The sequence below is a fragment of the Trichomycterus rosablanca genome, chromosome 1 (assembly GCF_030014385.1).
Source record: "Trichomycterus rosablanca isolate fTriRos1 chromosome 1, fTriRos1.hap1, whole genome shotgun sequence".
Lineage (NCBI taxonomy): Eukaryota > Metazoa > Chordata > Actinopteri > Siluriformes > Trichomycteridae > Trichomycterus > Trichomycterus rosablanca.
Window position 1 is genome coordinate 42,971,830 of NC_085988.1, and position 7,256 is coordinate 42,979,085.

Here is a 7,256-nt window from a genome sequence, read left to right on the forward strand (position 1 = left end):
ATTAAAAACACATTTTAGTAAAGTATCCATTAAGTTTTATGTGAGTCTCTCAGGGAGAACCACTTTACCCAATATTATTTCTCTGACACTTTTGCCAGTGTTTCAACCTGACGTCATGTTTTACACTTTGGTTACATTTATGACAGGAATGGTAGTTACTCATTACACAAGATTCATCAGTTCACAAGGTTATATTGAACACAGTCTTGGAAAATTTTGTGTCTCCAATTCACCTCACTTGCATGTCTTTGGACTGTGGGAGGAAACCGGAGAACCTGACAGTAGTAGTCACTGTTGCAGGTGTCTCATTTGGCCTTCCCTTTCTTAGACACACCTTTGAATATGTTAAATATGTTATACGCTACATGTCATACATGTGTATTATGTGTACTATTATGTGTATTATGTGCATAACCAAAACAAATTCCTCGTATGTGTAACATACCTGGCGAAATAAAGTGATTGATTTATTTAGAAAACTGTATTTAGGATTTTGATTGAGCTTTTGATTTTTTGATGATTTTTTTTTTTTTTTTACTATTTTATAGTTTTTTAAACTTAACAAAGTAGACAGAGAACAACTACTAGACAATAACAAGAGCTGTTTGTGAGATTAGTTATAGCAATAGCCTATAACTATAGCCCTTTTTTCAGATGCTTTTTGAGTGTCCGACCTTCACAAGAGAACCACCCTGGATGAGCCAGATGCCCCTGATGCAGTGTGATGGCTCTTTTCCAGATAGGGTCCCATGTTTGGACCCATGCTGGGCGCAGGCTACACCAGTTGATGAGGAGGGGTGCTGCTTGTGCATTGCTGTCCTCAGCTTTTTTGGATTAGCCTTCTTTCCTCTTTTTCCAAGCACTTGGTTGTCACAGGTGTTCTGAGCAGAATACAATGGTCATTGGCAAAATACAATGGTCACGATTTTTAATCTTACCTCATTTCTATTAAATGAAGCACAAGTCAAACCATAGGTTTCCATACTTTTGAGATGCCCTGTACTTCAACATAGAGGCTGCATATGTACTTTTAGTTTTGAAGATACAAGTTATAACACCTAGTTTATCTATAATCTAAGCACAGTAAGTTTTTTTTTTTTTAACTTAAGTTCCTTACTATTTAGATTTTCCATTAAACACGTTTTTTTTTTAATTATGTAGTAATGTGCCCTAGCATTCTATAGAAATCAGATAAGAGATTTTGTTCTACTAAGTATAGCTGGAGCACAATATGAGTTTTGCCAGATTTTCAGGAACAATTTATAGAGACATTTAAACATTTTTGAATAGATGATGGTTAGTTCAATATGAAGAGACAATTATTTGCATGGTAGAGACATTTAATCCTTTTTTCTTGAAATGTGAATATATAACAGCATATACACAATAAATCACGTTGTGCATTACTGCCTGCGAGTCTAACCAAGAGTGTTAAGCAGCACTGTGGTCTCTGTTTAGACAGAGTTATATATAAGGGCATTACGCTCATTGTCATAATCCATTTGACAGTAGAAATGTTAGGCATTTTACAGATTTGAAACGATAAGACATCAGGGTACTTTTTAACTCAAAAGAGGCTTTGCATACCAACAGTCAATTGGCAGATGTTATCTGCAGTTTGACAGAAGTGCTACTGATTATATCTTATTTTTCCTGTCTGTGCTTGTTTTCCTGATTCCACACTGTATACAGTTGATGTTCACATTAGAGGAACATTGGGGCATGATTGCTAAAGCAAAAAAAAAGGTGTGCTAGTTAAATTAAAGGTCAAAAAAGAATTACCAGCCTGGTTTCAGCTGACACGAAAGATATGGAATTTCAAATATTCTCAAATGCCTTTGTTTAATTTTGGCAAGCATAAAGTATTTAAGAATGCAGAACATGCAACACATTAAATCTTAGGTCATACAGACAGCAGTAGACAACATCGTTCCGCTCCACTTCCACAATGGTCCATTCCTGTCTGCCAAATGTGGGAATCCGAGGCTACATTTGACAAAGGCTTACCGAAACTGGACAATAAAATATTGCCGCAATTAATATACAGTGTATCACAAAAGTGAGTACACCCCTCACATTTCTGCAAATATTTTATTATATCTTTTCATGGGACAACACTATAGAAATAAAACTTGGATATAACTTAGAGTAGTCAGTGTACAACTTGTATAGCAGTGTAGATTTACTGTCTTCTGAAAATAACTCAACACACAGCCATTAATGTTTAAATGGCTGGCAACATAAGTGAGTACACCCCACAGTGAACATGTCCAAATTGTGCCCAAAGTGTCAATATTTTGTGTGACCACCATTATTATCCAGCACTGCCTTAACCCTCCTGGGCATGGAATTCACCAGAGCTGCACAGGTTGCTACTGGAATCCTCTTCCACTCCTCCATGATGACATCACGGAGCTGGTGGATGTTAGACACCTTGAACTCCTCCACCTTCCACTTGAGGATGCGCCACAGGTGCTCAATTGGGTTTAGTCCATCACCTTTACCTTCAGCTTCCTCAGCAAGGCAGTTGTCATCTTGGAGGTTGTGTTTGGGGTCGTTATCCTGTTGGAAAACTGCCATGAGGCCCAGTTTTCGAAGGGAGGGGATCATGCTCTGTTTCAGAATGTCACAGTACATGTTGGAATTCATGTTTCCCTCAATGAACGGCAGCTCCCCAGTGCCAGCAACACTCATGCAGCCCAAGACCATGATGCTACCACCACCATGCTTGACTGTAGGCAAGGTACAGTTGTCTTGGTACTTCTCACCAGGGCGCCGCCACACATGCTGGACACCATCTGAGCCAAACAAGTTTATCTTGGTCTCGTCAGACCACAGGGCATTCCAGTAATCCATGTTCTTGGACTGCTTGTCTTCAGCAAACTGTTTGCGGGCTTTCTAGTGCGTCAGCTTCCTTCTGGGATGACGACCATGCAGACCGAGTTGATGCAGTGTGCGGAGTATGGTCTGAGCACTGACAGGCTGACCTCCCACGTCTTCAACCTCTGCAGCAATGCTGGCAGCACTCATGTGTCTATTTTTTAAAGCCAACCTCTGGATATGATGCCGAACACGTGCACTCAACTTCTTTGGTCGACCCTGGCGAAGCCTGTTCTGAGTGGAACCTGTCTTGGAAAACCGCTGTATGACCTTGGCCACCATGCTGTAGCTCAGTTTCAGGGTGTTAGCAATCTTCTTATAGCCTAGGCCATCTTTGTGGAGAGCAACAATTCTATTTCTCACATCCTCAGAGAGTTCTTTGCCATGAGGTGCCATGTTGAATATCCAGTGGCCAGTATGAGAGAATTGTACCCAAAACACCAAATTTAACAGCCCTGCTCCCCATTTACACCTGGGACCTTGACACATGACACCAGGGAGGGACAACGACACATTTGGGCACAATTTGGACATGTTCACTGTGGGGTGTACTCACTTATGTTGCCAGCTATTTAGACATTAATGGCTGTGTGTTGAGTTATTTTCAGAAGACAGTAAATCTACACTACTGCTAGTGTTGTCCCATGAAAAGATATAATGAAATATTTGCAGAAATGTGAGGGGTGTACTCACTTTTGTGATACACTGTATAGACATATCTATAACATATGGACATATCTGTGTTGATTGTTTTTTGTCAAGTAAAAAAATGCAAAGTAAATGTACAAAAGACAATTCTAAATCAAATCAATATTTGGTGTGACCACCCTTTTGCCTTTAAAAAATAACATTAACTCTTGCATAAAGTCAGTGATTTTGTAGAATTATAGTCAGGTGTATGATTATACCGAACAATTATACCACACAGGTGTTAATGATCAAACACAGTTGAAACACAGTCATTACCTGAAACAGAACAGGCTTAAAACTGGGTGAGGAATAACGAGTGTCTGCAGGCATCAGTGAAGCATGGTGGAGGTTCCTTGCAAGTTTGGGGCTGCATTTCAGCAAATGAAATAAGGGATTTGGTCAGGATTAATGGTGTCCTCAGTGCTGAAAAATACAGACAGATACTTATCCATCATGCAATACAATCAGAGAGGCGTCTGATTTAATCTGCAGCAGCACAACGACCCCAAACACAACCAATGTCATTAAGAACTACACCGACCGGGCATAACATTATGACCACTGACAGGTAAGGTGAATAACACTGATTATCTCTTCATCACGGCACCTGTTAGTGGGTGGGATATATTAGGCAGCAAGTGAACATTTTATCCTCAAAGTTGATGTGTTAGAAGCAGGAAAAATGGGCAAGCGTGAGGATTTGAGCTTGACGATGGCTAGACGACTGGGTCAGAGCATCTCCCAAACTGCAGCTCCTGTGGGGTGTTCTCGGTCTGCAGTGGTCAGTATCTATCAAAAGTGGTTCAAGGAAGGAACAGTCGTAAACCGGCGACAGGGTCATGGGCGGCCAAGGCTCACTGATGCACGTGGGGAGAGAAGGCTGGCCCAAGTGGTCCGATCCAACAGACAAATTAATGCTGGTTCTGATAGAAAGGTGTCAGAATGCACAGGGCATCACAGTTTGTTGTGTATGAGGCAGCAAAAGGGGGACCAACACAATATTAGGAAGATGGTCATAAATGTTATGCCTGATCGGTGTATCTAGTGTAAAGCTTTGGATATTGTTTTATATTCTAACCCTCATCTACTGTACATCTCTCCACAATTTGATTGACAATGTAGTGCAGTTTATGGGTCCTTATAGAAGCAATAGTATTCTTTTTAAACTAAATTCAATCCAAATCAGTCCAATCAATTGAAATCATACAACCTGGACTCATCTGACTATAATATGAAGTACCACAGCAAAGGGTCTAAATGACTGTTACACTTTATACAGTCATACCAGTAACACACACACAACCACACAATACATGCAATCATGTTACCATGCTGACATTGGCCCACTACTAATATACCGTTCGGTCCCTTTTGATTAATATATGGGTTATGGCACAGGTGACAAGGTGTACAGAGCAACAGATGGGCTACAGTTAGTAATTGTTTACTCACAAATTGTATCTGCATAGTGTAGCTTATAAAATAAGGGGAGGTAATAGTGCATTACTATGTTTGTCACTGTGCCCTAGACAGGTCACTTAGTCATAAAGTGTACTAGCTTTGACTCACTGTTCCAAATCGTGGCAAAAAAAAAAAAAAAAAAGTTTCTCAGCATTTTGATGATGTTTTGTCTGTGCATGGTTAGAAAAACAGGACTGTGGATACAATTCCAATCAAACCAAGCATATCCAAGTCAATACCACAAGTATTATATACAAAATGTCACAAAACCGTTCTGTTCTGCTATCATGGCTCATGTAAACTGACTTTCGCACTGTATTCCATGCCAGGAATTTTGATTAGGTTTGAAAGCTGAGTAAATTGTTGGAGCATTAATCATAAATTTTGACAGTTGACAAAAATAGATGGCTTCCCCTAATGGACTTTAACGACATCTATACTGACAGACATGCTGCTATCCATTTATTTGGGAATGTGTGAATCATCCAACAACATCCAAATTTAACAACAATTGTTAAATTCATAAATATACAGTCTTCTCTAGTGTCCTAAATAATAGTTTTAAAGTTAATTAGTTGACAGGCAAAAGCATACATGTCAGCTAAAGTTACTACAGTTAGTATACTGCACTTTTATGGCTTTAAAGTTTTGATGCATTAATGCTTATAAATAACTACATGTAACTTGATCCAAATGATTATTTATTAACAGTAGAACTCAGTGGAGTAATACCTTTTGACATTTTCCAATGGTGTACTCTAAAAATGATAATGAAAGATTTGAAAGATTATTGAATGTGGTAAAAGGCCCTTTAGAAATGAAGTCAAGGAGCACTTTTCCTTGAGGTACACCAAGTAAGCATGCTTGTGGTTTTTGAGACTTTGAAAACCTCAAGAGCTGGAGCATTCACCTCAGACAAACAACCGGGCACAACTACAGACAAAACAAATTAGTATTATAATGTAAGAGCCAAAACCCAAGCAAATCCTGGTCTGGACTTTTTGGCCAACTTGCTTACCACTTTTTCCTCCACTAGATGTGTTTATTTTTCATTTTTCAGTTTTTCATTTGCATAACCACACCAAGGCCCCATGCTCGAGATAAGTTATAAGATGGAAATAGCTTACATTGACAATCAGAAAAGGTAACCCCACAAAAACGTGGTTTGAGGGAAACAACATTTGGATTACTTTTGTATTGTTTATTCTATTCTTTCTGTTGTTTCAAATAGCTACAAATAAAAAGAACCCAATTTAGAAGCCTAAAACAGTAATAGATAATCACAAAAACACAGGTATAGTAACTAAAACAGTGATCACAAGAAATACAAAAAAGCTAGGATGTCACAAGTGCCAGCTACTCAATCCACCAGCAAGTGACAAGTCAAGCTCTTGGGGGATGGGGGGGGGGGGGGGGGGGGGGACAAGAAAGAACTCTGGCAACAAAAACAGGCAGGTTCTCCATCTAGACCTCCTATCCAGGAGAAGTCAGGCAGGTCCTTGAGCCTGACCCTAATCCCTGCATTATTGGCCTCAGAAACAATAAACAAACAAAAGGAAAGGTACACACATACTAAAACAGGCAGAAAACTATAAGACACAGTGAAGAACTAATATAATGTATAAGTAGGCACAGAGACTGCCCTTAAAGTGTCGTGTGAAGCATCTTCCCCTCCACAACCCCTGCTGGTCCATAATAGCATGGCCCCTGTTGGCCCAAACAGTAGGCAGCATAAAGGACTCATAAGTGCATATACTGGTCATAAACTGCCCTGACACTGTATCATACGCACACACGTCACAATGGCAGATAAACTGTAACAAATCCTTGTGCCTTAAAACTGTAAATAGGTCAGTGGTAGCCTAGTAGGTAGAGCGTTGGGCTATCAACCGGAAGATTGGCGGTTCAAATCCAGGCTCTGCTATGCAGCCACTGTTGGGTCCTTGAGCAAGACCCTTAACCCTGCCTGCTCCAGGGGCGCCGTACGATGGCTGACCCTGCCTTCTGACCCCAGCTTCCAAACAAGCTGGGATATGCAAAGAAAGAATTTCATTGTACTGTACATCTGTATATGTATATATGACAAATAAAGGATATCTTTAAATAGGTAAGGCAGTGTTTTATTCGTGCTGGCAATGAGTGGTTCTCTGTTAAATGCTATCCCTGTTAGCATTACCTGGATGTTGTTTGGTGTGTGTGTGTGTATGGATTCAACAGATCCTTTA